At 51.0% G+C, this 18,271-nt stretch overlaps 1 long non-coding RNA gene and 1 pseudogene across 1 annotated transcript; one reads left to right on the forward strand and one right to left on the reverse strand.

Annotated features, from left to right (window-relative positions):
- Positions 1-1,926: 1,926 nt before the first annotated feature.
- LOC146893507 (uncharacterized) lies at positions 1,927-11,093 on the reverse strand. The gene is made up of 3 exons (XR_015002949.2): positions 10,804-11,093; positions 6,103-6,192; positions 1,927-3,445 (listed from the first exon to the last, which is right to left on the reverse strand). It is a non-coding gene; the product is annotated as an uncharacterized LOC146893507 (long non-coding RNA).
- Positions 11,094-12,943: 1,850 nt separating this feature from the next.
- Positions 12,944-17,658, forward strand: LOC146893506 (uncharacterized; annotated as a pseudogene).
- The last annotated feature ends 613 nt before the right edge of the window (positions 17,659-18,271 follow it).

Raw genomic sequence — 18,271 nt, forward strand, 5'->3', positions numbered from 1 at the left:
TCTGAGGATACTGGCTTCCTTCTTGACTCCGGATGCCTGGTCAAGCTAGCACTCAAATAAGCAGTGAAAAAAATCCAAGGTTCCAGGGGTCAAAGTGGCTTCAAAGTTACTAAATTGTCCTAACGGTTGAGCCCAAGGCCTGGATTAATCTAATCACCACATACTGCCTCCACTTCTAAGCTTCCTAAAATAAATAGTTTTGTCCCAAAGTAGAAGAAATATACAAAGCCATCCTATAAATAAATAAGAAAATGTAAGCATCAGGGATTTTCTTTGGGGGGGGGATGGGCTCTCAGAACGAAGTCAGATGGTGCAGTAAACAGCATGACTTATCTCACGGGTAGCCATGGACTTGCACACTAATGGGCCTGGGTTAACCAAGTATTGTATAGATGTACAGCTTCCCTTCAAATAGACAGACCTTGTCTTCCAGCTGCTACTAGATTGCCAGCTACCAGCCTGCAGAACATCAGAATCCAATGCCGTTGCGCTGAGGCTATCGTACTCTCCGCAGCAGGCCCTGGCCTGGACTGCAGACCACACTGGGCATGCCCCATTTGACCGTGCAGTTGCACACAGGCCCCTCCCCAACCTCTCCTCATGCTGGCTGCCCTGCTATCTGACCCCCACAGTGGTCTGGGCTCCTCCCACCCAGTCATGCTCCCCCCCCACCCACCTTGACCTTTTGTTAGTGCCTCTCCCAGCTGTTTGTCAGGGCTGACTTCCTGTAAAACGTCAATACATAGGTACACAGCACATGGACACGAACATTTGTGGTGCACTGGCACACTTATGCACATCCCGCCCTGGACAGAAGCAGGGCTGGTAGAGGCAATATGCTATAAATGGTCTGCATACTATTTCAAAGTCTAGGTCCTGCGTCTATGTAGCCTGCAGCTCCCTAGATGGGAGGCTGTCCACGGCAAGAGCCACAGACTAGAATAAATAGTTCACCGGGAGACCACTTATCACGGGATTGCTTATAATAGTCAAATCTAAAAGCCATCTAAATTTCCAGCCATGGAAGTCGGGTTATGTAACTCTCTGCACCCACGCACTGGAATGCCAGGGGGTCATTCAGAAGGCCCCGGGGTAAGCAGCAGCTTCCGTGGGAAGATGCCTCATGCGTGGCATTTGGGGACAGAACGGGCTGAGAGGTGGAGACCAACGCACTGCAGCTGGCTCCGTAAACCTCTTCACACTTCTTCTGCAACGGGGCAAGGCTCGGGGAACTCAAGTCACATGCCAAGACCTGGTGGCCACTAAGTAAGGAAGTCTGAAACCTCCACAGTGCTCCCTGGCTCCTGAAAGAGAAAGGAGGAGGAGGAGTGACGGGGCTTGAAAGGACAGCCACTCTCAGCGTGGGAGGATCGGGGGAAATAGTTTCTACTTAACTGACATTTTCCTGTGATTTTTCCACAGAGCGTATGTCACTCTTAATGTTCCAGGAGAGAAAGGGAAATGTCGTGGTTCTCATTTCAACACCACGTCTGCCATTTGCTTTGCATTTTGGATAGATAAAACATTCCCTGCTAGCCTGTCTTCCCGGAGCGTCTATGATTCCCAGCAGGCCATGTGGTCCTTTCGACCAGCACCTTAGAAACAACTCTACCTGGAGCCAGGAAGTACCTAGGACACCCTCCCTGAGGATGTGCCATCGGAGGGTGACTCAGTACAAAATCAAATGGCCAACTGGGGCTGGCTGAGTGTAAGAGCCATTCTAAGGAGCCTGTTTGTGTAAACGAACCTCGATGCTTGAAGTAAGGGTAAAACATGTTATATTCAGATTTGTTTCAGGTGCCTTCACATGCACATACACACACGTGTGTACACAAATACACACACACACACACACACACACACACACACATGCATGCATGCGCACACACATGTCCCCAAAAGAAATACACCAAAGTGGCTAACTGATTTAATCTCTAGTGAGTTGAATGTCGGCAATTTTAATTTTCTTTTTAGAATGTTTCCTTATTATTTTTGTTTTTTTTTTTAAGGATTTTTTTTTATTTACAGTAAGATGATGTTCTCAGTGTGTACAGGTGCCGAGGAGTCCAGAGGTTGGCATTATATCCCTGGAGCTTGAGTTCATGGGGCCGGATCATGAGACATGGGAACTGAGCCCATGTCCTCTGGAAGAACCGGAAATGCTGCTAAGTGCTGAGCCATCTCCTTAGCGCCATCCTTACGTTTCTAGATAGCTTACAAAGAACAACCACAAGTCTTGTGGTGAGACCAGAGCAACGCAAGGAACATTCAGGAATGGCCGGCATTGCTGAGGGCCAGCTTGGGCCTGCACTTCTGGGGACAGGGTGTTTCATGACTGCAATCACTGATGGTTAATGTTGCCAACTTGACACATCCTAGAATCCTGTAGGAGACAATCCTCTAGGACACCTGTGAGAGATTATCTAGATTAGGTCAGCCTCTGGGCATAACTGTAAGGAATTATCTTGGTTATGTTAATTGAGGTGAGAAATTCGGTGTTTAAGGTGGGCAATGCCATCCCGCGGGCTGGGGTCCTAGACTGCACACAAAGGAGCCAAGGAGTTGGACACTAGCATGTGCAGCACTGCTTCTCAATTGTGGGTGCAGTGTGACCAGGGGGCTCGGGCTCCTGTTGCCGTGACATCCATGCCATGATGGGCCTCAAACTGTAACTGAAATGAACCCTTCCTTCATTAAGTGCTGGAGGAATTAAAGACCGGAATTTTGTCAAGGCAATGAGCAATGAGTAAACCATACACTGAAAGATGCCCCCAGGCTCCAGGAAGAGGCCTGGAATTTCCTAAGTAGCCTCACAGTGTGGTTCCAGGAAGGACTGATATTTAAATGAGGAAGCTAGCTGAGTACACAGAGCCCCAGCCCTGTGCACAGAGGCCAGCACCCATTAGGGCTCAATGTCTCCCAACAGGAGTCAGGTGAGTTGAGGTCATGGGTACATATTGAACTTCCCTGCCCAGGCCTGCTGGCAGGTACACTGGAATGTCCCTTGTGGGGCTTAGAGAGAAGCTCCAGGTCTATCCCTATACTTGGGGCTGTCTGGATACCGCCCACCTGCTCTGTCCCCAGGCTGTGGCTCAGATATGGCACACTCTGGGTTGTAGAGCGAACAGTTGTCTCAGGGACAAGCAGGGTATCTGTTAGCCTCGTCCCCCACCTCAAAAGGCTGCCCTGCCCCTGGCTGCCCCTTTGTGGTTGAATTAGGGCGACGCTCCTCATCCTCTCTGTTCTTAGCAGCCCTGGAGGGGTGTTCCCAGGGCTCCAAATCACCAACCATCCCTCCCCCCCACTGTGTTGTCTGTCATAATCCACACTAAATGAGAGGCTTCCTGGATCCTTGCCTTTGAGTGTCATGGAGTCTCTGGCCCAGGCCGTGTTCAGAAAATGCAGGATGTCTGCTGGCTGAGTAGATGTTCCAATGCCTGGAGTCCTGAAAGGGACAAGCTTGTGCCACGGGAGGCAGCCTTGTAACAGCCTCTCCCAGTGAATCCCTGAGGTCTGTCTGGCTCTGTGGTTGGATCCTACCATATCTTCCCTCTTAAAGGGCCTCTGCTGTGCCCTCTAGACCAGTGTTTGGTTAAGCACCACACATGGAGGACCAGGAAATCAACCCTCCTGGTTTCTACTGCAGACCAATCACTCATGTATGCTGAATTCACGTTAGAACTTAACTCCCAAGAGGGCCACGTTGTGAGGTTTGTTTTAGAAGTAATCAGGTCTTTGGGGTTTGCCCCTTTAGAAGGCCTGGAGGGATGTGGGCTGCCTTCTTGACTGTTCTCTTGAGTGAGGCCCCTCATGCCCTCTGGAAGCAACAGCAGCCTCATCAGACACCAGGTCAGCTGAGGCTCAGTTGTGAACTTCCCAGGTTAGAGGGGGAAAAGAAAAACAGGGGCTGGAGAGATGGCTCAGTGGTTAAGAGCACGTACTGCTTTTCTGGGGGCCTGAGTTCAATTCCCAGCACCCGCATCAGGCACCTTATAGCTGCCTGTAACCCCAGCTTCAGGGGGATCTGGCACCTCTGATCTCTGTGGCCACTTGTATTCATGTGTATAATACCACACACAGACACACATGTACATAATTAAAATAATAAAACTAAATATTAAAAATCCTGTTATTTATCCGTTTCCAGGTCTAATATTTATCGTATTCTGAAATAATGACAAGAAGGACAGTTACAAAGGCCTGCTTAGACTACAGCAGGTCCTGGGAATGGCAGCAGGCAGCCATTGTACCCACCCGCTAGCCTTTGCTTAGACTACAGCAGGTCCTGGGAATGGCAGCAGGCAGCCATTGTACCCACCCGCTAGCCTTTGCTTAGACTACAGTAGGTCCTGGGAATGGCAGCAGGCAGCCATTGTACCCACCCGCTAAACAGGACCTGGCCTGCCTGTTGTTTGCTCAAGTTGCCCACACTGGGACACAGTCCAGACATTGTTGGAGTCTCCCACCCCACAGGGCACCCACTCCACAGGGCACCACCGAGCATCCATCTCAGGAGAAAAAGCCCCCTTTTCCCTTCGGAAACAATTTTATTTAGCATATCCTGTGCCAGCCAGGTACGCAGGATGCCCAGACAGGATGACCAAAGATCAGGCTTTGGAACATACAGAAGCACTCTAGAGCTGACGGTGGTCCTGTTCAATAAGGTCACTGGGAAATATTCCCTGAGCCTCTGGGAGGAAGCTAGAAGCTGCAGGGTCCTGGCTGAGGTCAGCAGGAAGAGTTTCCCTGGCCCTGTCCTTTATGTTCTGCCTGGAACAAGTAAGGGAGCAGACAGGTGCAGGGTTTATGAGGCCACCAGACACCCACGTGGGCAGCACAGGCCTCTAACCCTAGCCAGATGGCAGCACACATGGTAAGAGCAGTTTGTACCTGTCAGCATCGGCTCGACTTCCGTTCTGTCTCTAGCCCAGTATTCACTGAAGGGGGTAAATGGTTGTCGACTTTAATTTTAAGTGTGCAAATTCCCCCTTCCTCTCTCTCTCTCTCTCTCTCTCTCTCTCTCTCTCTCTCTCTCTCTCTCTCTCTCTCCTTCCCTCTCCCCCCTCCCCCCTTGAGACAGGTTCTCCCTCTGGAGCCCAGGCTCTTGTGGAACTCACTCTGTAACCCAGGCTGGTCTCACATCTGCCTCTGCCTTTGCCTTTCTACTGCTGGAATTGCTAGTGTCACCACACCTAGCTTAACTATGCAAATTCCGCAAGCTTTATCTCTTCCATTTGGTCCTAAAGAAGACATATTCCAATCAGCGAAGAGGAAGTCCCTTATATGGAGTCAAACATTCCGATTTGACTCTCTCAGGATGACGCAGAAACTGGGTGGCGGGGGAGGGGATGGTGGGGTGGCAGTGGGTAGAATGAGGGCCTGACTGATCCTGTCCATTCCATTCCTGTTGTCCATTCCATTCCTGTTGCCTTCCCTGCTTGTCACTCGGGCTAGGGCCCAGCTCTCCACTGGCTAGGGTGGGGAAGGCATTTCCTTCTCTACTGGGCGCATGCTCGCTGACTATAAACAAAGGTCTGTGGTCCTGTCTGTGGAGGTACCCTAAACACCTCTCAGCAGCCCAAGCTCAGTATGATCTGTGGGAGCAGACCATTGGTAGCCTGAAGGTCGCAGTCCCTGAGCCCTTCCTATTCGTTCCTTTCTGTGTCTGTGCCTGGAGTGTCCTGTGCTTTCTCAGATTTTTCTACTGGAGTATAGGCTGCAAGAGGAGGAGCAGAGGTCCTGGCATCTGGAAGAGACCTGTGTCCCTGAGGCCTGTGTCAACTGCAACCCTAGCCCTGGAAGCCCCTCCCTCCCTCCTTCCCAGGTACTAGGCTCTGTACTGATTCCTGCTCAGGCACCCTGGGAAGGGCCTCCTCCAGGAAGTCCTCCCTGACAGTGGCTCCTCCTTCATACTCACACTGCTCCTACATCCTGTCCTCCTCGAGGAAGGTGGCACATAGGGAAAGGGGTTGAGCTGAGACATTATTAGCCAGCCTGGGAGAATGGTGCCACCCTTAAGGTTCTCAGCCAGGTCTGTGCTTGCCTTAGTGACCCTGCTTGATGCCCCTAACCTCCCTTGTTTGCTAAAGGCAGTTAGTTTACCTGAAGGCTCCAGGGCAGAAGTGGTACATTGCTGGCTGGATAGCAAGCTTGGCTCTGGGCCCATGAGGCTGCAGTCAGGAAGTCTCAGGCCTGCAGAGAGAGCACAAGAGTATTCCAGAAATCCAATACACTGCACACACATGTACTTAGTTGCTCAAATATGCCTGTATACACACCGATGAACAAACAGACACATAAAGATACAGATACCCACATGGAGGTAGAGGCACACCAACATCCAGTACACACAAGCTCACACATCCATACGGAGGATTGCAAGACATAGACCCAAGACATTCAGAAATGCACCCCATAAAGATCCCCAATACAGGATTCTCATGGGAATGTTTCACACAAAGTAATACACATTCATATGAGTATTCTCGTGGACACATAGACATGCACACCCCCCATCCCCTCACTCCTCGCCCCCTCCCCATCCCTTCACTCCTCATCTCCCTACACACAGACACATATCTTCCTCTGGAGCATCTCAGTCTACACCCACTGCAGCCCCAAGGGGCACAGGCATATTGGTCTGGCAGCAAGCTGCAGTTTCCTAGGAAACACTGTCACTACCACGTCCTTGCAGAGCCTGGAGAGGCTTGGGGCACGTGCTAGATGAACCTAGAACCTATCTGGAGCTCAGACTACAGATAATGTACCCGACGAAGGGAGATGCTCACTCAAGGGCCCAGGCAGGCAAAGTTTTGCTCCCTTTGGTATCCTGTGCTAGAGCCTGCAGGAGAAGAACACTGGTGTGAGTCCCCTTTTCCCACCTTGTTGTCCCCACTCTGGTCCACAGTGCCCACAGAGAGTTTTGCTCATGAAACACCTGTTTTGCTGGAGATTAAAAAACAGCAACAAAACAAAAACAAAATAAAAACCGTCAAGGAAAGGAGGAGCTGAGGAAAGTAGACCCTAGAGCCCTGCTTGCCCAGAAGGAAGAGGGTGAGGGTGGACAGTTATGAGGCCCAGTCCGTGCAGAAAGGAATAACAGACTTGTAAAGGGTCCTGACTGGAGCCTCATTCCCAGTTTTGCCCCCAAACAGTCCTAAGTGTGGGTTCACAAGCTGATGGAGACTAGGAAGGGCCAGGAGGATGAGAGCGAGCCCTAGTAATGTTGACAAGGTGCCCACTACATGGTTGCCAAGCTCCAGGGAACAAAGCATGTCAGGGCCTGCCACTGGGGTTTTCTGTGGGGCATACTGATAGCTTCCGGGAGGCCTGGACACCAGGGAACAGTGGATGGCTCAGAATGCTAATCACGGAGGGCAGGAATGAGAATGCAGTAGACCCCACCATTATTACTAGAGGGGTCTTTGGCATATCGTATCTCCCAGAGCACCCTCAAGTCAAGAGCTGTGTGTGAATGGAGTATGGGTCACCAGAAAAGAGATGGGGACATTTATAGGCAGAATTCCAACTCTACGTCCTTCTTCCACTGGATGCCAATCCCTGGCTCTGACTGGCTCTGAGCTCCAAGATCTGCAAAGGGCAGGGAGCGTATGTGCTCCTTGGAAGTTAAAACAAAACGGGTAGAAAATGCAGAATGAATAGACAGGGTAGAAGAGAGCAGAAGAGGCCCTGGGAGGGCAGAAAGTGGAGGCCCTGGGTGACTGCACACTCCGAAACAACACCAAAATCAAGGGTGTCTAGTGCTGGCAGGACTCTCAGGGCCACCCCGCCAAGGCTCCTTTTCCTCGTCTCGCTTCTTTTCTACAGCAGCATTCTCCCTCTCTGGACCTATGTGTCCATTCACACAGTACACACTTCTCTCCAAGGGGGGCTTGAGCAACAGGAGCCCAGTCAAGGCCCCACCCACCTCTTCCACCTGACTTGCCTGAGGTAATGACAGTGACTATGACAATGAATGATAAAGGTCGCAGTCATGATGGTGGTGATGGTGACGAAGACAGGAAGATGGTTGTGATGGTTAAGTTGAGGATGACGGTGGCGAAAGTGATGGGTATGATGATGGTGGTAGAGTTGCAAGTACGAATGAAGAGGTGATTTTGATGTGATAGTGTTTGCGAAGATTATGGAGGTGCTGATGATGGAGTAGGTGAAGATGAAGGCACTGATGAAGATAATGAAGGTGATTGGTGATGGTGTTGAAGATGATGGTGGTGTTGGTGGTGATAATGGTGAGAAGATAATGGTTCTGATGATGCTGGTGAGGATGGTGATGATGTTGATGACACTGGAGCACCTGCAACCAACGTCTTAGGCCTCCAGCATGCAGCCACCAGTGACCCTTACTGCTTGTCAGATGCCCAGAGTCCCTCCCTGGAATGGATGTCTCCCTTTCCCTCTTGGGGCGTTAGCCACTGCCTCTGAGTCACAGAAAGACGGTGAAATGTAATCATACTGTTTGCTGTGTGAGTAGGCATTAATCACACCCCCTTCCGCAGAGCTTAATCAGCTTCTCATAATCAATCTGCTTTTTCTCAGGGTAGATCAGTGAATTCACTGAGCCATGGCGCAGACAGCAGTCAAAGCCCACCTGGTGTTAATGAAGGTGGAGTTTCAAAAGCAGTATGTTTGATTTCAAAAACACATTTTTTTTTATTCCTGTTAGCATTTTGTTTCAACTGATTCACAATATTTCCATATGTCTACAGAGCAGAGACTTAATCCACGGGGATTAGGAACTTGGACAAGGAAAACTAACGTTTTATGTTCACTGATTTCTGACTCAAGTGGTCATGTCCTTCTCGTAAGAATATTGGCAGTTTTGGAACTTTGTTTACAGTACTTTATATTTCAAGTGTTGTCCACTCTCATTCCGGCCGCAGAGCCACAGGGAGGGTCTGTCGAATCCAGTGCACACATTGCTATACCCCACACCTGTGTTTTTAATGTTTGAGCAAATGTGCATTGTAATTCTCAGGGTCCATTCAAATAGAGGGAGGATATATAATATGAGCAAAGGGGTGAAGACCGTGATGGGAATACCCATAGAAACAGCTGACCTGAGCTAGTGGGAGCTCACTGACTCTGGACTGAAAGCAGGGAAACCTGCATAGGACCAAACTAGGCCCTCTGAATGTGGGTGACAGTTGGGTGGCTGGGGCCGACTGTGGGGCCACTGGCAGTGGGACTGGGATTTATCCCTAGTGCTTGAGTTGGCTTTTTGGAGACCACTCTCTTTAGAGGGATACTTTGTACAGCCTAGATGTAGTGGGGAGGGCCTTTGTTCTGCCTTAAAGTGATGTGCCAGACTCCCCATGGAAAGCCTTACCATCTCTGAGGAGTGGATGGGAGTGGGGTGGGGGAAAGGTGAGGGGAGTGGGAGGAGGGGGGGAGTGGGAAACTGGTATTGGTATGTAAAATGAGAAAAGATTGTTTTAAAATAAATAAGCAAACAACAAGAACAAATGTGTCACTGTAATGGGAGCTCTCTGTGACCTTGTGTGTTTGCTCTCTTGAAACAGTAGATTGCAGGATTTGTGGACAGAGGCTTCTATATGGCGCTGCGATGGGAGACATAGTAGGGTGCACACTACGTAGTAGGGTCCATAGAACGTGCAGCTCCAAGAGTCCACTCTCATGTGGCGAGGGGATGTCTGTTGGTAACAGTGTCCATACCAGCTCTGCCAGACAAGTCACCCCACCGCCAGAGGGAAGAACTGGGGAACCGTGAAATATACGTGGGACTCTCCAACCATCAGCTAACTTTCTGTAAGTCAAAGATGACTCAACAAAATCAAGTCTGTTACCTTTTCTGCATCTACTAATTGTGAAACGAAAAGATCCCTTGGCTGCCAAAGCACCCCCCCACACACACACACACCACCTTGGAGTCTTGAAAAGAGGCCCTGGGCCAGGCCAGCAAGTCCACCACAACTGACCTGCAGCCTGCAGCTGCCAGAAGAGATTGCTGTCTGCCTCTGCATTTAAGGAATAGGCTGAAAAGGCTGGAGCCACTGCAGATGGGAAAACATTGCCAGCTATAAACACAGCCTAGTGAGCAACCGTGGGCATGCATAGTGGGCACCATCACACCGCTCCATCCTCCCCCATCCCCTCCCACACACATGCGCGCGCGCATGCCAGAATCAGCCAGCAGCCCTGCTCTTTGACACACCTGCCATGCTCTCTCCCCAGCTATGAAGACCTGAAATTGTTTTCTAACATCAGTGTTTCCCGTTCTGAATGCACACGTGCTTCAGTCTCAGCCACTGCAATTACAGTAATTAAACCAAAAAACTCAACTCTGGGAAGGGGCAAGGTATTTCCAATTTTGGCATCGATAGCGTAATTAACATCTGTCCAACACTCTAGGCACCGTGCTGGAGGGTAAAACAATGTTCACTCCCAGTAAACACTAACCCAACCACAAAACCCCGGAGAGGGCAATACATTTCCCTGCGAAAGATCAGCCATACAGCAGGCCATGGATATGTGGCTTGACAGGGTTGTTTCCTTCCATATTTTAAAACCCCAGAACCAAATGCAGCTCAACAATCAGGCTAAGTGATTAGTCTGCTTTCGGGCTGATGTGATTGAAGCTAGACTTTAGCACATTAAACATTTCAGAGGAAAACGTACAATATGCGAGGAGGATGCTGCCAAGCCGAGAAGAGGCCTGTTGTTTGTGGGAATGCTGCCAGCTAGCAGGAGCTCTAGGGAACGAGGCGTAAGACAGAACACTTCCAACCAGTCGGTCGCCGGGCTGAAAGCAGAACCATGCCTCACCTTCTACGGAACCCAAACAGGCAGGAGAAGACACATTAGGGCCAGTGTGGACTGTGCTCAGTGCAGCGGGCGCCATGTGCTCTGACTCTGCCTGCTTCATATTCACTGCAAAGGCTGGGAGGGTGTGGACCGGCCCCAAACTGCAGGTGCAGGAGGAGGCTCAGTGCAAGGAAGGCGATGACTCAGAATCAAAAGTGCCTTCCTGGGCGCCATCCACAAAGCATGCTACCATGAGCCCAGGGTAGAGGGCAGGACTGGGCCCCCTGCTTCATCCCTTGGTCTAAAGCACTTTGAGCTGCAGGTCTGCAGCAGGAATTATCTGGAGGACCTGACTGGGCCTCCTGCTAGGGTTACCCTCCCTAGTGACTACCCTTAGCAGCTAATCTGGTGGTAGCTGCTCGATGCCTTCAAGTCTGGACAGGAGAGAGGAAGCCCAAGTGAGGCCTTGGAGCTAAGGTACAGCTCAGCCCTGCCCTTGCCTTAGTAGAGCTGATGACTGGCCACAGTGACTCACCTGTCACATGTAAGTCACCATGATGACTTCTGCCTGGAAATGACCCATATCTGTGACCCACAGGACCCAGCAACCATATGCAAACCCGTGTTCACACAGAGACTCATGCACCAGCCTTCTCGGCAGCTTTATTCACAATGGTGCAAGGTCTACCAACAGATAGACTACTGGGTTAACAGAGTGGGGTGCTGTGAAGGTGGGTCAGAGATAAAGGGCTTTCCAAACTTGTGCTGTGTGGCCCTGGGTTCAATTTCTATCACTTCAGAGAAACACCAACCCAAAACAACAAAAATCTTATTGCAAAATGTGGCACGCCCATGAGACAGAACACTATTCAACCTTAGAAGGGATGGAGCGTGGATGCACACAGCTAACACTGGTGAACCTTGGTAACAACACAGTGAAAGAAGCCCCCTAATCATGGACGATGTGACTCCATGGACACAGGACATGAACACCCAGGACAGAACGACTCTTGTGGCAGAAGTCAGAGTAGTGGTCATTAGGGTCTAGGGGTAGCACAGGTAAAAGGTATGGATTTTCCTTCAGAGGACATAGTGATACTCTCAAATAGGCTATAATGTGTGTGTGTGTATATGTGTGTGTGTGTGTGTATGTGTGTGTGTGTGTATATGTGTGTGTGTGTGTATGTATGTATGTGTATGTGTGTGTGTGTGTGTGAACACACTAAATAAAACCCACTCATTGTGTCAGTCATTCAGCAAGCCCCTCAGATGGTCATGATGGACCTCTGTGGGGAGTGGTTACCAGGTAAGACTCATACTTGACAAGGTCCACCCAGGATCCCCCTGGGCTGGTGTGTTCACTGCTTGTGCCACCTGCTGGGTTCTGCCCTTCCTGTTCCATGCAAGACTGAAGGCAGACAAGCTTTCTGTGGCTTCCCAGTGATCTTTCAGGAACCTTCTTATGAGCTGTAGGACTTACACAGATCTGTCCCAAAGTAGGCCCTGCTGCATGCACAGCCTGCTGTATGTGCATTCTGCTGAGTGCGCATCTTGTTGTATGCACATCCTGCTGTATGCGCAGCCTGCTGAGTGTGCAGCCTGCTGTATGTGCATCCTGCTGTATGTGCAGCCTACTGCATATGCAGCCTGCTATATGTGCATCCTGCTGAGTGTGCATCCTGCTGAGTATGCACCCTGCTGTATGTACATCCTGCTGTATGTGCATCCTGCTGTATGTATGTGCACTCATGTCCCAAACCCTCTCCTGTGCAAGGATGTAACCCTTCTGCAAGGTTGGGAGCAGTAGGAGCCAGTCCTATGCTCCAGAAACCCTGGCCATCTCAGGTCCCTCTGCCTCAGCTACTCTTCTCCCCTACTCTCCATGTCTACCCAGTCACCACTGCATGGTCCTTGCTATCCTGTTTCCTGTATAGTCCAGTCATCACACAACCCCGTTCTCCGGGCAGCTACCTCTCTGTCTTAATGTCTACCCTTAGACTTCTATGCTCCCAACTTCTAATTCCCACCTATGCCCTACAGACTAGGCCTCTTGCTGCCACTGCGACTGCTCCTCCCTACTCTGTTCAGACTGACATTCCAGCTTCTCAGCCTCCACTGTCCCCTCTAGCTGTGGATGTCCACAGCTAGAATCTGTTCTGCTATGGGCTTCATCAGGCTCCACTCCCAGGCTCCATGTCTCCGCTGGTCAGGAAGGTCAGGGATCCCACTCTTCCTGCCATTTCCTGGAATCACAAGGAAGGAAACCCTCCCTGTGCCCTAGGGTGGTCACGGCCTGCCCGTCCTAGGACGGGCTTCAGTAGATCCCAGTGCAAAACCCAAGGCGGTGTCAGGCAGGCAGCAGCTAAAAATAAACCAGCTGGGGCAGAGGCTGGTTGGCTCCTCCGGAGGCGGGCAGGAAGGGAGCCTGGGCTGGTGACAGCAGTAGCCATGGTCTTAGGAGGAGCCTCTGTGTGTGGTGGACATGGGGGGGCACTGGCTCTTCCCTGAATCCACAAAGGCTGTGGAAGGAGGAAGTCAGTTCCGGATCAGACCTGTGGGCAGCTCCCCCTTCAGCCACAGCCCCTCCTTCTGGCTGGGCATTGGTCAACTCTGGAAGCTGCTTTGGGTTTCTGGGGCACAAAACAGCTTAATCCTCCTGAGCAGATGACGGCGGTGGCCACTTTCAGCCAGGGACAGGCCCAACTAGTTATTCAGACAGCCCACCACCGTGTGTGTGTGTGTGTGTACGTGCGTGTGTATGTGAGTGTGCATGCATGCTAGGTCATGTGTACCTTCTCTCTTCCTGGCTCACCCCTTTCCTTGGCAGATAGGGACAGGGGAGGGGAGGCTCCCTTGGGGTCAATCCCAGTTAGGCCATTGCTCTTACTGCAGTGTCCTGAGGGACAAGATGCCATCAAATACCAAGCAATTGTGTTGTGAGCAGCCCAGGAGTCGGGCAGGCAGGGAGAATCCCAGGACATGGGGAGCATGGAATGGAGAGACAGGCGGAGCTTCTTGGTGGCAGGAGGCCAACTCTGAAGAGCAAACATCTGTGAATTCCAGAAGACTCTCTGGGAAGAGAGAGCAAGGCACATACGGGTAGAACCCATACACTTTTATCTTCTTTTACTTTATTTTTACTACGTTTCTACCACCAACAGTGGTTACTTCCGAGTACACGCGAAAGAGAAACCACACAGGGGTGTGGCACCGCTTGGCAGCGTCTGGAAGTGTCCAGGCTTGGGGCCTTCCTTCTCAGTGGACAGAGACCAGGAGATAGCTGGGGTTGGGGGGGGGGGGAGGCTAAGCCTTCCTTTCTTACAGTTATAGTGGAGGACTTCAGGCTTGATATGGGGCCCAAGGTGTAATCATGTGTCCAGCCTATGGGATGACTCTGCCCTTGTCCTTTCCCACCTCCTCCTGAGCCACAAGAGACCCGAGAGAGCTGGGCTGTGGGGTCAAAGGGGTACGTGTGTACACAGGAGTAGCTGAGGTAGCCCCAGGAGTGCAGAGCCAGGTCAGGTCTGTCCAGCCCTGGATGCAACACGGAGGTGCTGGGAGAATATAAGCTTGGTAGGGGTGGGTAGGCGCAGCTCAGGCAGGGGTGGGGGGTGGGGAGGCAAGTGACAGAGCAGAGAGAGCCCTGTGCATGCTTGGGACTCTATTACTTGGGGCCCTGCCCACAGAGACCCAGGCTCCACAGCGTCAGAACAGTGAGGGTCATGCCACAGCTGCTCACATGAAAGATGCTGGGGACTGACTGGTGGCACAGAGCCTGCTCTTAGGCTGTCACCATTCTGGGAAGGAGTTACACCAGCACTCCCTCCCCCCTGGCTACAGCCTCACTCATAACCACCTGCCTCTAAAGGTGAAGGTGTCAGAGCTTCGCTGGTGGCGCTCTGGGGCAGATGATAGAAGAGACCCAGGTAATTTCTGCTCCAAGGGACCAGCTTTATCCTTCTGGAGTTCATGGGGGAGAAGGGGAAAGCTCAGTACCAGCTCTCTCTGGCCATGTCTCCAAATTCACACAAGACACACTCCCCACACTCCTGGCTAGTACCTGAAATACAAATGTTTGTGCCTGTCATCTCCTGGGGAGCTCCCCCTTCCAGGCAGAGAGTGGGAAAGGAGCTGGCAACCTTGGACAGCCCTTCTGTGTATCAAATGGAAGTGTTGGCGACAGGCCATCGTGGATCCGTCATCTGAAGCCAGAGCAGAGCATGGCACCCAGGGCAGCTGGGTAGCACGAGTCACAAGGAGTGACCTGTCCACCACTGACTACACAGAGGCCTGCTGTGTCAAATGTTTGTGGGAAACAAGCCTTTGTGTTTGGGTTTCTTCAAGGGGTAATTCACCAGGACTAGGAGGAGGGTCATCCTGAGAGTTGTTGAGAAGAGTCAGATATCACCTTCTGGGGGACCCTTCCATTGGGGTCAGCCTAGGGGTAAGGGAGGGCCTTTTCCCCCTCATCCCGGCCTCCTGTGTACTATCGTGAAATCAGACTAAGAAAGCAACATGAAGGCACTGGGTTTTTTTTGGGGGGGGAGGGCGGGGAGGGATGGTTTCTCTGTGCAGCCTTGGCTGTCCTGGAACTCTCTCTGTAGAGCAGGCTGGCCTTGAACTCACCTGCCTCTGCTTCCCAAGTGCTGGGATTAAAGGCGTGTGCCAACACTGCCCAGCTCTAAGATACTTGTTTTGTTTTGTTTTCTAACGTACTTCTTAAAATGACATTCTTAAAGACTTACAGCTACTCACACTAGTCATTAGATCTGAAGCATCATCTATGCCCCAGGACAGCTGCTCTCTCCAGGTGCAGGGGGCAGGGGCAGGGTGGCAGGCAGCACAGGCTAGCTCAGGACTCTAGGGCTCTCTTGAGTACCTTTCCTGAAAGCTTTGGTGTCCTGAGCCTCTGAGGTTGTACACACCCGGAGAGAGGACTGACCTTCCGTGGGCAAGCAAGACTTCCTTAGGGCAAGGAACTGAGCAGGATCAGGTTGCATCTGTGTTCTAGGGACTAGACAAAGGGACTGACCCAGCCATCTGTGTGAGTAACCTTGGCCTCTCTAGGAAACACTACCAAGAGACTTGAGAGGGACTTCCACGATTCTGGGAAATGCCAGGCATGCAAGGATTCCTTCTGTTTTGGTGACAGGACTCCCCAGTGGGGTGCTGAGCATGCAGGTAGGATCCACAAAGGTAGTGCTTCCCACCTGAGGTGGCTAGTTTTATGTCAGCTTGACACACGCTAGAGCCATTGGAGACAGGCTCAGGCGAGAAAATGCTTCATCAGTTGGGCTGTAGGCAAGCCTGTAGGACGTCATCTTAGTGACTGATGTGTGAGTCCCACTGTGAGGGGTGCCTTTCTTGGGCTGATGGTTCCAGGTGCTATAAGAAAGCAGGCTAAATGAATTCACTCTCCTTAGAACTCGGGAACTCTGTGGAAGAGGAGGCAGGAGTGTGAGTCAGAGGTGATAGGGGACTCCAAGGAACCAAAGCCCTCTAAATCAACATGAGCAAAGCTCATAGGAACTCACAGAGACTCGGCGGCATGCACAGGGCCTGCACCAGGTCCTCTGGGCTCATGTCATGGCTCCCAGTTTAGTTTTCATAGGATTCCTGAGTGTGCTGAAGGAGCAGGTCTCTGATTCTTGTGTCTTCTCTGGGTTCTTTTCCTTCTGTTGATTTGTCTTGACCAACTTTGATGTGGTTTTTTTAGTCTTATACTTTATTGTTACTTTTTTAAAAAAAAGTGAATAAATGAATGAAATCCTAGCCATTAGGGTAAAGGTTAACAACTAAACTATTATTCATAGCTGCTAGCAGAGGGAAAACCAGTTTTCTCCATTGGAGAAAATATACCCTGTAGTGGTATATCAACCACTACAGGGCAGGCCTCATGTTCAGAATAGTTCGCTAACATACAATAAATGCCACGGTTTGTTTTGTGTGTGTGCTTTGATTTGGTTACAGTTTGATGGTCTTTTTTTGTTTTGGGGGGCCATTTTGGGAGATCATTTTCTTGATTTAGGGAGCTGTTGTTTTGGGGGAAGGGAAGAATATGATCAAATATATTTAAAGTTAAAAATTGTTTTAAATGAAAAAAATATAATAAAAACATTTTAATCAAAGAAAAAAAAAAGCTGAGCAAGCCAGAGGAAGCGAGCCAGTATGCAGTACCCTTCCATGGTCTCTACATCAGCTCCTGCCTCCAGAATCCTGATCTGACTTCCTTCAATGATGGACTATGGTGTGGACGTAGAAGCCAAATAAACCCTTTCCTCCCCACCGTGCTTTTGGGCATGGTGTCCATCATAGCAAGTGACCCTGACTAGGACAGGTCCAGGTTCCTTGACAATCACACAGGGCAAGTGTTCCAGAGACACCCCATACCCAGAGAACTGTTTTTCCCTGTGGTCTCTCGATTCCTTAGGATAAGGTGCCCACGTGTCTGCTCTGAGGCCTACCAGGCAGGGCAGCTTGCAAGAGCCCTCTGCACATGCGAGAAGACAACAGCTGACCCCATCCTCTGATGTAGAACTTGCTTTCACAGACACCAGTCCACGTCACTGTCACTGGCCTAAGTTCTGTCAGGAGCTCTGGCCTAGTAAAGGTCGTGTGAGGCTGAGGGTTGCCCAGCGGCAGGTGCTCCTGGGCCTAAACTCCCTCAGCAGAGCCATTGGGCCCCTAGAATAGTACCTTCCTAACAGACTGTGCCAAAAGAGGGTGCCTGAAGACAGACTGCGTAGGAAATTCCTCGTCTTCCTCTCTTCAGGCCCTACCGGGCTCAGCCAGGGCCTGTGGTTCAAGAGTGTGGGTGCTGTAGACAGCTATGGGCAGAAGGCAAGGCCAGGCCCCTCTGAGCTGCTGCAGGAGTAGTCAGGGTACAGTGCTTACACATCATGCTGGCTTCCTTCTTCAGTCCTCTGTAGAGCTGGGGGCAGGTGCCCGTGACCCTTCCTGATTTTTTTTTTTTTTCTGAGAAAGGGTTTCACTGTGTAGTCCTGGTTGGTCTGAACCTGTTAGATCTTTCTGCCTACCATACCCGGCTCTGAACTAATGCTCTTGAAGGTGTATAATGCATTCCAGAGACAATGCACAAACATTGTCTGCTTGGTTCTGTTTGCTTCAGATTCCCCACCCCCTGCCCAGTAGAACAGGCTTCTGGAAGAGACAAACCTCTGTCCCCGGGCCCCAGATGTCAGGGATCACTTGGCTCAAGATAATTGGAAGCATCAATTCCCCCGGTTCCGCCTCTGCTGGGGAACCCCTGAGAGGAAGCACAACTAAGGACACGGTACAGCATGTGACTGCAGGGCTCCTGATTGGCCAGAGTGACTGCAGGGCTCCTGATTGGCCAGAGCGACTGGGGGGCAGGCTGGTTGGCCAAAGGTGGGGAGGCCATGCCCAGGAAACAGCTGTGGGTGACTCTTCCACCTCCTCTCAGAACAAGGGTGGTGGAGGTACACAGGCAAGGCTGACTGCTCTCATT

The sequence above is a fragment of the Myodes glareolus genome, chromosome 7, assembly GCF_982192425.1.
Source record: "Myodes glareolus chromosome 7, mMyoGla1.1, whole genome shotgun sequence".
NCBI lineage: Eukaryota > Metazoa > Chordata > Mammalia > Rodentia > Cricetidae > Myodes > Myodes glareolus.